Source organism: Tupaia chinensis, unplaced genomic scaffold (assembly GCF_000334495.1).
Source record: "Tupaia chinensis unplaced genomic scaffold, TupChi_1.0 Scaffold000251_1, whole genome shotgun sequence".
NCBI classification, from domain to species: domain Eukaryota; kingdom Metazoa; phylum Chordata; class Mammalia; order Scandentia; family Tupaiidae; genus Tupaia; species Tupaia belangeri.
Window position 1 is genome coordinate 4,195,765 of NW_006159731.1, and position 13,279 is coordinate 4,209,043.

General features: G+C 39.9%; 1 protein-coding gene across 2 annotated transcripts in view; it reads left to right on the top strand.

Moving 5' to 3' along the window:
• ARL15 (ARF like GTPase 15) overlaps nucleotides 1–13,279 on the top strand; it is a 494,530-nt gene that overhangs the window by 436,459 nt on the left and 44,792 nt on the right. The window lies entirely within an intron of this gene.

Consider the following 13,279-nt stretch of genomic DNA (forward strand, 5'->3'; position numbering starts at 1 on the left):
CCCTATCTAGCACACACACGTGCCCTCTAGCAAATCGAAAGGAAGAAAAGAAAGGGAAGGGAAGGAAAGAAAGGAAAGGAAGAAATAGTTACTCTTTACTTAATGACCTACCTGTTTATTGACTGCTTGTTCTTATGACCATTTCTCCAGCATGAAAAATCCCCTTCTCAGTCTTTGTATTCACTACATGAAGCATTCACAATCAGGCAAGACTACATATTTCATTTATAAATGTGTACTTTATTGTGTACCCATAGCAGTATTCAGAATAGGTAAAAACAATTACACCAGATTTGTGTTATTGTGGTGTTGTGTGTCTTGTTGATTTCTGGCACTTATCTAATGTGCGCTTTTTTTTTAGAGGTTTTTGCTATAGGGCACATGCACTTGCCAGACAGACAGAGAGACAGAAAGCAAGAAATCACTCCCCCCCCCCAAGGGGGGATGGCCACGCCGCAATCCTTCTCCTCTATTCTCCTCTAGGGATCTTGGGGCACACACACATATGCGCCCGGCGTGAGTTTTAAGCCACCAGGTCCGAGACGTGAACTGTGGTTAGTCAACTACATGGGAATCCAGCAACATAGCCATTATGCTAACTGCTGGTCCTTAATTTATGCTTTTTGTATGGATAGAATGACATTTATTTTTTATCTTTTTTTTTGGAGAGGCTTTTGCTATAGGATGCATGCTCTCGCTAGAAAGACAGAGATAGACAGAAAGCAAGAAATCACCCCTCAGGGGAGATGGCAATGCTGCAATCCCCTTTCCTCTATTCTCCTCTCGCAATCTTGGGCACACACACACACACGCCCAGCGTGAGTTTAAGTCACCCGGTTCAGGACTCAAGCCATGGTCGAGTTCAACGACATAGCTATTACACTAAATGCTGGTCCTGACAGTATTTATTTTTTTAATAAAAGGATTTTTGCTATAGGGCACATGTGTTCACCCCCCCCCCGGGGGGCAGGGGATGCCATGCTGCAGTCCTTCTCCTCCATTCTCCTCTTGGGATCTTGGTAACGCATGTACACATTCCTGTGTGAATTTCAAGCCACTGGGTCAAGGATTCAATCCACAGTCAGCCATGTGGGAGTCCAGCGACATAACCAATATGTCATCTCCTGGTCCCTAGAATGACATTATTATAAAATGGTGTCTTGCGATATCTATTGAAAAACATATATCCTATGAAATCATGACATACCACAAGACATCTGACATGCTCCTGGCTTACTGAACAATTTGCTTCACAACCCAATTGTAGAAGTGGAACTCAGTCACTAAGTGAGGAGTACCTGTATTATCTTACTGAGTCTACATAAACACATTTCTCCGAAAGCGTATTCTTTCATAAATGATTTCTTCTTTTTTTTTCCCCTTTGCCCCCCCCCCCTGGATTTGTGGTTACTGTCTGCCTTGAGGGAATATGGCTATCCACATGCAAATCAAACATGAATAAATTCCTCTCGCTGTCTGTTGGCCCTCCATATCCTCAAATTTACCCAGGAATCCAGAAAACATTCAACCACATTTCACAGGATTTCTCTCAACAACTTGTTGAGAGCTTACAATCTGCTTGGCACTGTCTCAGCATACTGAGATTTTGGATATTTCCGGCCACCCTCCTGTTGAAAAATGTAAAGGTTCAGAAACTGTACTGAAACTAAAGAATGATGTGTGCTCTAGTGTCCAAAAAACAAGCTTGCTTTTGCACACTCTGGTGGCTAGCAGTTGAATAGGATTCTGCTGATACTTATTTTCTTTCTCATCAATAATTTAAAACTATCAATATTTACATTAAGCCAGCAGATGGCCTGGAGTTTAGGGCGGCTAGATCCCACATAACCAACTACATGGTGCGAGTCCTGGACCTGGCAGCTTGAAAAATATGCCAAGTGCAAAAATCCTGAGAGGAGAATGGAGAAGAGATGGTGGCGTAGTCATCCTCCCTAACAGTGCTTTCTCGCGCTCCTTCTGTTTTTCTCTGTCACTGTCCATCTAGGGACATACACCCTAGAGCAAAAAGTAAAAAACAAAAAAGTATGTCAGCAACTACAGCACATACACACTGTCCCTCACAAGTGTGTATATGCTCACTAGCAGACACAGCTCCTAGATGAGGGTGGGTGTGAGACAGCAGCTCCTTCAGTAAGCAGAAAAGCAATCCAAGAAAACGTGTTAAAATGTAAGTATGTTTACCAAGAAACACCCAATGGCCTAGTAATATTAGCAGACATTTTTACACTGGTGCATTAAGTAGTTGAATTCTTTACTCTAACTGTTCTGCACGCCCCTCTCCCATGGCAGGAGTCTTCATTTTGACCTACTCTCCTGTTTATCCTGCTCATTCTGTAGTTCCATGTCTTCCTTATTTCTGAAAAATACTACCTCTGGGAAAGGACTCTGGATTCACCCATGTGAGAATTTTTTTCCTGCATAATTAACCTAATTGTTTTAAGTCGGATCACAGCAGTCATTGTCCCAGTATGTTTTGACTTTGTGATGTTACCAATCTGAATATTGAATTTGAGGCAGTAAACCTTCCTAAAGAAAGATGTATACTGTGCTTTATGCATCATCACTGAAGGAATTTTGCTTTGAAGCCCAGTGTGAACACTTAATTTTTATTTGCAATTATAAAAGAGCCTCTTTGAGCTGACAAATATGAAAATATGACTGTGATTTGGGCAGGAGTCCAAAAACTTTAGAGAGAATGATGCTTTTATCTTTTGAAAGTCTTTGACTACTGCATTATTCTATTAATAGATGGAGAATGGGTAATAACATCCTTCAAGCCTTCTGTTAGAACTGGTCTTCCTACAAACTATAGGGAAAAGACGTATGTGTTTAGTGGTAAGAGTTTAATGTACATATATTTAAATCTCCTGTCTTTGGACAGCTGTTAAGTTTATTTAAGAGCTCTGTGTGACCAAGTTTCTATTTCTTTTTTCTCAATTTATATGCTGTCCTCCCTGCAATTTCAGTTAAACAATAAAAAATTTTACCTCTAAGTTTATGTGTAGTCACATGCTTCTCATGAAATGACAGTTAGGAAGCCTTGAGCTAAATGGCAGCTTCCCCAGCATCCAGGAATTCTGCATTTGTCTTTAGGGTCTGTGGCTGTATCCTCCTCCAACGACAGTGGGAATATGAAAGCAGCTCACCTCGCTATATTCTGCTATAACACAATCTAAAACTATTATGAAGGGCTAAACAACACTCCAGAGGGGATACTTCCATAGAGCAACTGCACGCATGTACTGATTATAGAAAACATTTCTACAAGTATCTACCCAAGAAGTCTATAATTAAATGGCCATTATAAGTTTGATATTTATTTAAAATACCAGGTGATATCTTAATTATTTCTTTTTCATGAATATTTTGTAGTCAAAAAAAATTATTTTACCAATCCTGAATGAATTTGAGTTAGAATTTAAGGGATTCTGCCCACACAACCATCATTTACATAACCTTGGGAATCTTCAAAATCTAGATTTAACCTTTGGCATTATAACTTTAGCCAGATTTTATAAATATTCTGCAGATGTTATTGTGAAAATATTTTGTATCAGCCATCATCTTCTAAAACCAAGCTAAGTAACTTAGAAGAAAGCATAGATCCTCATTAGAAGATACTGATTCTTAAATTTGATGAACCATGAAATAAGCGTTTTTGTTTTTGTTTTTGTTTTAAGTTTATTTCTTCCATGGGCAGCAGAGAGCCAGCACTCTCAACAGGGTCCTCCCACTTCTTTGGTCCACCTCCATCCTCAACCAGACCTGGTTAATGGGCACATATGTCCCCAGCATACTCAGGGAGGTCTCCAGAAGCAAACGTAGAACCCTCCCATGTGGCTCAGCCTTGCCAAGTATCTCATTTTACCTCCACACCACTGTAGGGGTCTAGATAGAATTTTTTTTTTCTTTTGGAGAGGATTTCGCTATAGGGCATAGGGCATGTGTGCTCACCAGAAAGACAGAGAGAGACAGACAGAAAGCGAGAAATCCCCCCCCCCCAAGGGGGGATGGACATGCCACAATCCCTTCTCCTCCATTCTCTTCTTGAGATTTTGGGCACGCATGCACACGTGCCCAGAGTGAGTTTAAGCCACTGAGTCCGGGACTTGAACCGTGATCGACTATGTGGGAATCCAAGGACATAGGTTTTTAAGTGTTCCTTCTAATCTGTTTAGACATTTTTTCTTAATCTATACTGATGAAAGGAAAACTTTGTCCTGATGGTCAAGAGCTGTGAGAGATGCTATTTATACCTTATCTATATCTGTTTTCTTTTTTCCTCCTATATTTGATTAATCCCTTTTCTCAGAGTTGTAATTCTACCTACTCCTTCATGCTCTGACTTTGGGGGGATTGTTGGAGAGCATAAAACAAAGGTGAGTAGAGTTACTGTTTTTAGGAAAGACTCTAAGATTTGTCCCAAGAAGTAATATCAGGAGTACAACAGAGATTACTTGGTCCCATTCTAAACTCCGGGGTTTTGTTTGTTTGTTTGTTTGTTTGTTTGTTTACTTGTTTTTTGATTAAAAACCTATCGCATTGACTTTGTGATAACTATGGCTTTAAGTTTTTATGCTTCTGAAAATTCTTTCAAGTAAATTGGAGACATTTGGAAGATGGGAGAGATTATGAGAAGAGGCTCTGTTAAGGCTTTTATGTTCCTTTGTCCTAGCAGCTCTACATTTTTCCATGTCATTTCTTGAGCTCCTTTGCCTTTGACTATTTGCAAATCTCAGCTCCCTATGGCCCGCTTTGTTATTGCCAGCTACTTGCTTGTGCCTCAAAGACTTCATTAACTTCACATTGACACTGTGTCCTGTGTTACCTATAACCAGCATAACAGGGAGTATTGACTTGATCCTGCTTTCTGTTTCCAAGTTAGGCTTTCACTCAATGTTTGATCAAGGCATAGAATCTTCCAGAATGTTTATAATTTTGTGGCATCACTTCATTGGTGTAAATTTGTTCTTCGATCCAGATAGTAATCTGTTTCATGTTTTGTTTTTGTTTTGTTTTTTTTCCTTCTTGTTGCTTATTTGTCATTTAGAAAGCCTGGGATTGGGAATAGTAGGTCCATTTTGTAACTGGTGATTGTGCCAGAGGTAAAAGCCATTGGCAAAACTTTTCTAAGAAGAGGGAACTGTTAGCAGAGCCGGGGGTAGTGGGCATTGCCCAGTTCCATTTGGTTTATACTCTCTTGGGAGAATTTGTACCCAAAGCATTTAAGTTTAGTTTTCTACTGCTTCATCTGAACCTTCTTCAAAGGCCTATGTTCTCTGCAGTCTTTATCCTGATTCTCTTGATAAGGGGAAGTTCTTTTCCTTATAAGGCTTAAATTTTGTGAGAACACTGATGGCTATGATTTTTTGGTAATATATAAATATGTGGTCACCAGGGCCACCCATTCTTAGTTTAACAAATGAATACAAATGCAGTGTTACAAAAGTAAAATTTAATGTCCAGGAAAGTGTGGTCTAATTTCCAGAAATGATGCATTATGTAAAATAATAATAAATTTGAGTGGCAGCCTAAGGCCAGTAAGTGAGTTAGGGTAACCTGACTCATTAAAAAGTGTTATTTTAATTAAATGCCTGCTGTGCCAGGTGTGCAGGAAATATGGAAGCTATATAAGACCAAGTCCTGTCCTCAAGCCTGCAAGCTTATTTGAAGACAGTAATTGTAAAACAAAGCAAAACAAAAAAACCTCTGGACTGACTTGAGACAAAGAGAAAGGCTCACAGGCTATAGTAGCAAAAATAAAAGACCGTAGCAAGTCACAGTGCACAGTAGCTATGTAGGGCTCCGTGATTCTGGAACCTCATGGGAAGCCCTGGGTTCACGTCCTGAGATGCCTCCCTGTACTCTCCAGGCACACATGCATGTGCTCATGGCCCACGACCCGGGAGTGGTCTCATCATGAACATCTTGCTGGGGGTGTTTCTGTATGTGCTCATGGCCCACGACCCGGGAGTGGTATCATCATGAACACCTTGCTGGGGGTGTTTCTCTCTCTCTCTCTTTCTCAGAAGGAATAAATGGATTTAAAAAAAAAAATTATCATCCCTGGTCATTCTGATTCTGTTTGATTTTTATTGCAATTTTTTTAAGTTTATTTGTTTATTTCCTCCATGAGAGAGAGAGAGAGAATGGTACCTCCAACAGGGTCCTTAACCACAGTCCGGCCCCTAGCTTCAGCCCGCTCTGTTCACGGCCATGCAGGTGTGTGCCCAGCATGTATAGAGAGGCCTCAGTATTTGAACCCGGGACCTCTCTGTGTTTCCAGTGCTGCAGAGTGTACTTTACTGCTGCACTACTTGCCATCCCTTTACTGGGTTTTTTATGCTTTTGAGTAAATTACAGTGTGCTATGTAGGAAAATGTACAAATCTTTTTATATTAATTTTATGATAAAAGGCAGAAAAAAACAGAGGTGCCAAAGATGAGGGAGCCAAGATTGACAATAATAAAAGTATCTATTTCTGTGGCTTGCTTTAGAAGGAAGCTATATTTGGGGCATGCCTGCCAAATGCTGAAACTATTCTCAAAGCTATAAAATATAATATCAAAACAAAAGCAAGCTCCCTAAAGACTTAAAGGGTCTATATCAGATATACTGTTTACCTTGATAAAATGAAATTATATACCCCTTCACTGAATGTTACTTTGTTCCAACAGAAAAAAATGAGAGTAAGTTTCCTTTAAACACTAGCAAACTGATTGTATGCTATGTGCATCTTTAAATGGTAGTGGCATCATTTATGTAATAATTCGTGTGAATGATGCCCTCATGGTATGTGGTGCATGGCCCATTGGGATGCTAGCTGTAAAAAATACTGAATTGGGAGATTTTTTTTCTCTGAATTGTTTTATCGTGACACTAGGGGATTTCAGAAAGTCTGTGGGGCCAGCACTATGACGCAACAGTAAGAAACTAGATTTCGCATGCTGGCTGTGGGTTCAACCCCAATCTGGTCAGCCTGGAACAAGCTGGGTATACATGTAAGTGCCCAGGATCCAACCAGCTACAGAACCTGGAAGAAGGGGTTGCCACGTGACCAGACCCTTTGGAGGTTGTTCATCTCCTCTTCTCTCTTTCTCTCATTCATGGGTACACATACTCTACTGGGAATTTTAAAATGTATATTTTTAAAGAGTTTGAAAAATGGAACTAAAGTATGAGTTTAAGTGTGATGCCAAAAATTTTGAAATTGGGCCCATTTCATGGCACAGCAGGAATGTATTACTCAAGAGAAGCTGGGTCCCACAAGGTGACTGTGGTTCATATCACTAACCTGGTCAGCCCGAAGCCCACCAGATGCATGCATGCATGCCCAGGATCTAACAGCCGAAGGGCTAAAGGAAGGGGATGGGACCTTGGCATGACCAGATCCTGTGGAGGGGGTTTCTCTTTCACCTTCATGCACGTGCACAGACTCTTCATGAGCATGAAAAGTTAAACACATTTGAAATCTACACATAGTTTTATCATAACTTGTATTTCTATGAACTTTTTGAAGAGCACCCCGTCAAAAATGCCTGTTGGTTAATTGCATATATTAATAGCATATCATTAATTTTTACAGCTATCGTTATTTTTTTTTTCCTCTTTGTAAGCTAAATAAAGTTGTGACACAGCAACATTGTACTACTTATGAGAAGCTGGGTCCCACATGGCAACCACAGTTCAAATCCCTGCCCAGTCAGCCTGAAACACACTGGGCACGTGTACAAGTGCCCATGATCTGACAGACTTAGGACCAGAGGAAGGGATCATGGTGTGACCAAACCCTGCAAAATGTAGGTTGAAATAAATAAAAACATTGTAGGTGACTCTAGTGCCCAGAAATCCTCAAGAAATGGCATGGTATTTCTACTTAGTTAAATTGCTTTTACTTCAAACACCTCTTACTGAATGAAGCTAGTGTATACATAGCTTAATTCCCTAGGCGAGTTTCCATCTCTTCTATAGTGAAAACATTTTTTTTAATCTTATTTTATTCCAGCCATAGAGAAAACATTTTAATGTTAAAAGTTCCCAGAGGTATGGCATGGGATAATTTAGAGGAAACTGGTCTCTTAGTTGCCTTGTTTATAGAATGTCTTCGTGCATTAGTTGACCTCCTGAAATATTCCCCTGGAATGTTGAACAACCTAGAGTGTGTTCTTTACTGACTTAGCTTTGAAGTGATCCTTGTTTCAAAAGCAGGATCTTCTGTCCCCTTTGTAATAAATGTATCACTTGTACTTAGGAGTACTTAGGAGACACTATGTTGATTTTTTTACGGAATATCCATCAGGCTTATTGAAACTCACCTGACATATGGAAGGGTTTACCAAAGGATGGTAAATTTCATCTTTCTCATGTGACTTTTTCCTTCTCAGGATCTTTGGTAATACCAAATCTCAGCATCCTTGATAATGCCCTTTCAGCCTACCAAGATATATTGGCAGATTTTTAGTAGCAAGAGAAGAAGCCATAGGTGCTTGGTTAAGGTGAAGGTCCCTAGATGCTGTTCAGTTTTGAGAGCTACATCAATAAATGGTGTTTCTGTCTGTCTCCTTGCCTCCCCTCTCTCTTAGCCAGCACAATATACATATATCGGGTGATTTTTAGAAATACTATGAAAATACATATTTCTTCTTATATTATTAAATTGTATATTGAGTAATGCTAATAATTTATCTCTGTTCATGGAAGTTTCTCCAGGTATTTATTAACATTGGACCTTAACTCCTTATTAATTATTTGGCTTTCTGTGTTTACTATAAAAAAGAGCCAGTAATAAACGGTTCATTCCACCCTAACACATAGGATATAAAGAAAGAGAAACACTAAAGGTTAGCAGCAAGTTTGCCTCATCAGGGCCAGCAAGTGGCATGAAGGTTAAGGTGGCTGGATTCCACATGCCAACTTCTCAGTTTGAATCCCAGACCAGTGGCTTGAAAATCAATCCGTGTGTGTGTGTGTGTATGTGTGTGCATGCACGCATGTTCCCAAAATCCCAAGAAGAGAATGAAGAAGGTGTTGCAGTATGGCCATCCTCCCTGTGTGTGTGTATGTGTGTGCATGCACACATGTTCCCAAAATCCCAAGAAGAGAGTGAAGAAGGTGTTGCAGTATGGCCATCCTCCCAGGAGGTGGCTTCTTGCTTTCTCTTTCTCTGTCTTGCTCCAGAGAGCATACATACACCCATAGGGGGAAAAAAAAAATATTTAAAAAAAAGTTTGCTTCGTCCTATCCCCCCCACCCCTTTCTACAATATAAGATTATGAACGCTGCTGTGCCTTTGTTTCCCATTTACACTTTGCAGGGGGTACTTTGAGTGAGAAGCCCAATCAGTATATGCATCAGGTCCTGATGATGTAAACCATTCATTATAGACCTTCTACTCCATTTCTCATGGCCAAAATTCCTCAATGCTGCCATGTTTGAAATGTTTTGTTTTTATAATGCTGTCAGTAAAGAGAATTTTTTTTTAATAACTCAATTTAATGGAGAGGAATTAATCTTACGTAATGGTAGAGAAAGTCAAGCCCATGGACCGGGACTTGAACTCTAGTTGCCATGTGGGTTCTGGCTTCCTCTGCACAGTGCCTAACTACTGTACTACAAGGCCAGGCTATGCTCATTTTTTATTAAGTCTTAGAGTAGTGTGAAGGGCATTCACAATTATCCTGACTTCTGTTTCATCTAAAAAAAGAAACATTCACATTGTACTTTTCTCAAATGACTACCAATGCTTTATATAAATTTACATAACTCTTTACCTTTAAAATACTCCTAGCAAAGAAAAAATAATGTTTATCCTCATTTCCCTCTATCCTTCCTTTCTATCTAACCAATCTGCATGCTTTTATATATTCATATGTTTTAATTTAGTCACTATCTGGAATGCTTATCTCAACAAAGAGTTAGATGGCCCTGATAACTGAGACTAAGAGAATTATTTTCCCTTTAACTTTATAAAAGCTTTAAAGGTTATTTTTTTGGCTTCTCTGTATTTCTGTTTATATAAGAAAAGAACAAAATTTCAGAAACAAAATTACAGTGCTTTTGTAAAATATAAATTTGTAATTCCTATACAAACCATCAAGTTCATTAGTCTTTTTAGAGAATTTTTAAAATAATTACTTTATTTAATTTTATTTATTATTATAATTTTTATTAAATTTTGCTATAGGACATGTGTGCTCACTGGGTCTGGGCCTCCAACCACATTTGGCCATGTGGGAGTCCAGCTCCTTAACCCCCACACCACCTGCTGGCCCCACAGATTCATTAGTCTTAAAGAGGGCATCCAAGCTATCGTGGGTGTTTGGATGACACCATTTTTACAGTAGGAAATCATTTCATGCTGAATGTGAAGTGGGCATGGTTAAAGCAGTGAGTTTTATGTGGTGCAGACCTGGAGGTGAGACAGTACAGAGGCTTTGTGTGGACTCTGCTTGACCAATCACCTGGAAGCTACTTCCTGGAATAGCAAGGTCCTTGTAACTTTCAAGTTTAGTCCATAAATTTGTACATATACTTTGAGAGAGTGGGGTTGCAGGGGCATGGGGGAAAATATGATTAAATATCTCAGTGATAATTTATGGAATTTAGGTAGCTGGCTCTATTTATTTGTAAAAAGTTCTCAAAATTAAATCTTGATTCATGCCTCACACTTACTATGGTATCTGGCGAAGCCTCTTTGTCACTCGACCTGAAGTAATCAGCTGTGTTTTACCTTTCTTTATTCACATTTAGAGAGGTTGGGAAAATTGAAATGGAAAGAAGGATCTGAGGGGCTGACCAGCAGTTAGCATAATAGCTATGTTCCTGGACTGCCATGTAGTCAACTGTAGTTCAAGTCCCAGACCCGGTGGCTTAAACTCACGCCGGGCACGAGTGCATGCATACCCAAGATCATGAGAGGAGAATGGAGGAGAAGGGATTGTGGTGTGGCCATCCCCCCCAGGGGGAGGGGATTTCTTTTTCTGTCTCTCTGTCTCTCTCTCTGTCTGTCTGGCATGCACCCTATAGCAAAAACCTCTCCAAAAAGAAAGGAAGAAAGAAGGAAGGGGGGGAGGGAGGGAAGGAGGAAGGAAGGGAGGAATGATGGATGGATGGATGGATAGATAGATAGATAGATAGATAGATAGATAGATAGATAGATAGATAGATCGATCATGGCTAGGGACCAGTCTTGTAGCTTGATTGATAAGGAAATCAGATCCCACATGGCCAACCTTTGTTCAAATCTGAGCACCAGTGGCTTGAGATACACACTGGGCACATGCGCATGTGCCCTCAGAATCCTGACAAGATGGAGAAATATAGAAGAAGGGATCACGGTGTAACCATGCCCCGTTGGAGATTGCTTTCTCTCTCTCCATCTCTCTGTTTCTCTTTAAGCGCACACACCCTCCGGCAATGAAGGGAAGGATGGATGGAGGGAGGGAAGGAGGGACCGAGGGAAGGAAGGAAGGAGAAAAGGCAGGCAGGCAGGCAGGCAGATATATAAATTGATCATGGCCAGAAATGAAACTGATTTTATACCAAAATGCTTACATTTATTTGGGGGGGGGAGTACTGATTCTAAAATATCATCCTCATTTTAAAATTTAAGCAACTTATAAAACCATGAATCAGTCCTCATTGCATGAAAACTTTTCTGGCTTTCAAAGTCCTCTATTCAAATGTTAACTATAAATGAAGGCCCATCTCAAATTCTGCCTTTTCCTTGAAGACTCTGGTAACGTTAGCTACCATCATCTGTGTCTGCTGAGTATGAGAGTGCAGGCCAATATTAGCCGATGCTGTGTCTTCTCCATGCCAGGCACTGAGCTAAATAAATGCTTTAAGCGCAACATCTTACTTTGTCCACATGACAGCTGTAATGGCTATCCGTGGTTGTTAGCATCATCTTATAGATGAAGACACTGAAACTCAGGGTGGTTAAAAGCACTCAGTGCCATGTAATTTGTAAAGCCAGAATTTTAACCTGGGCTCTCCAGGTCCAGGGACGACTATCCCATAGATTGCCTTGAGTTGTAACCGCCTTTATTCAGATCATAGATTTTAATATTTGATAAGGCTCAGTTTTCACCGCACTTGGTCTTGCATCCTCTGTTGGTTACATACTTTTGATTTTGAGTTCCCAAACACAACTATAAAGTTCCTAAGCTTTTGCATGCCACTTTTCAGGGAGTAGAACATGGTCCTAGACATATACTGCATGTATTATCAGTGATTTCAGGGCTGAATTGAGATTGACAGTGCCAAAATTTAGAGCAGGAAATTTGATGAGGATCTAGGAAAACTTCAGCAAAAGGCTTGAAGGTATGATTGTAGAGGTGAATCAGGGCCAAAGAACAATGTTGAGCAGGAAGTAACAGAGCCAAATTAATAATTACTTATGGAGAAGAGGGGTTTTTTTGTTTGTTTGTTTTGTTTTTTTGGCTAAAGGAAGAGAAAAAGAAGTGTCTGTGTTTATTTATGTGTCTGTGTCTCTCCATTTATGAGTTGTCAAGGTCAAGATATGGGTTGGACAGAGCTGAGTGGAAGGGTCAGATAAGCAATATAGGTAATGTCAAGGCTCCATTCTTGAGAAACATGGAGCTAATGAAGTTCGCTCTTTGCTGTATTGAGTTCCTGTTAGTGTACTCTGCAATTCAGGAGATTAAAGATGAAATGGATGGATGGTGGTGATGATTACACAGCAGTCCGAATGTACCTAATGCCACTGAACTGTACATCTAGAAAATACTTAATCAGGTGCATTTTGTGTACATTTTTGGCACAATAAAAATAAAATTAAACGGAGAAAGAGAGAATAGGGCTGGAACTTTCTTTTTTTATTTTGAAGATCTTGGCTAACAGGGAATAGCCCTTGGCAGCATGGTGATAAAATGTGATGCTCTACCAGGCAATCTCACATGGAATGGTTCCCAGTTCAAGTACAGGGAACTTTCTGAGTATGCTGGGCCCTCGCTTGCTCAGGACCCAGGGCTGGCTGAAGACTGGGGGTGGATTGTGGCATCATACTGGAAGTGTTCTCTTTCTCTGTTTTGTGTGTGTGATTAAGAAAGAAAGAAAAGAAAGGAAGGAAGGGAGGAAGGAAGGAAGGAGAAAGAAAGTTTTTAATTTTTTTATTTTTAAAGAATTATATTTAACTTTATTTTTATATTTATATTTAACTTTATTTCGATTTGAGCAGAAAGGGACAGAGAGAGAGAGAGAGAGAAAGTGAGAAAGCAAACCACCAGGTCCAGGA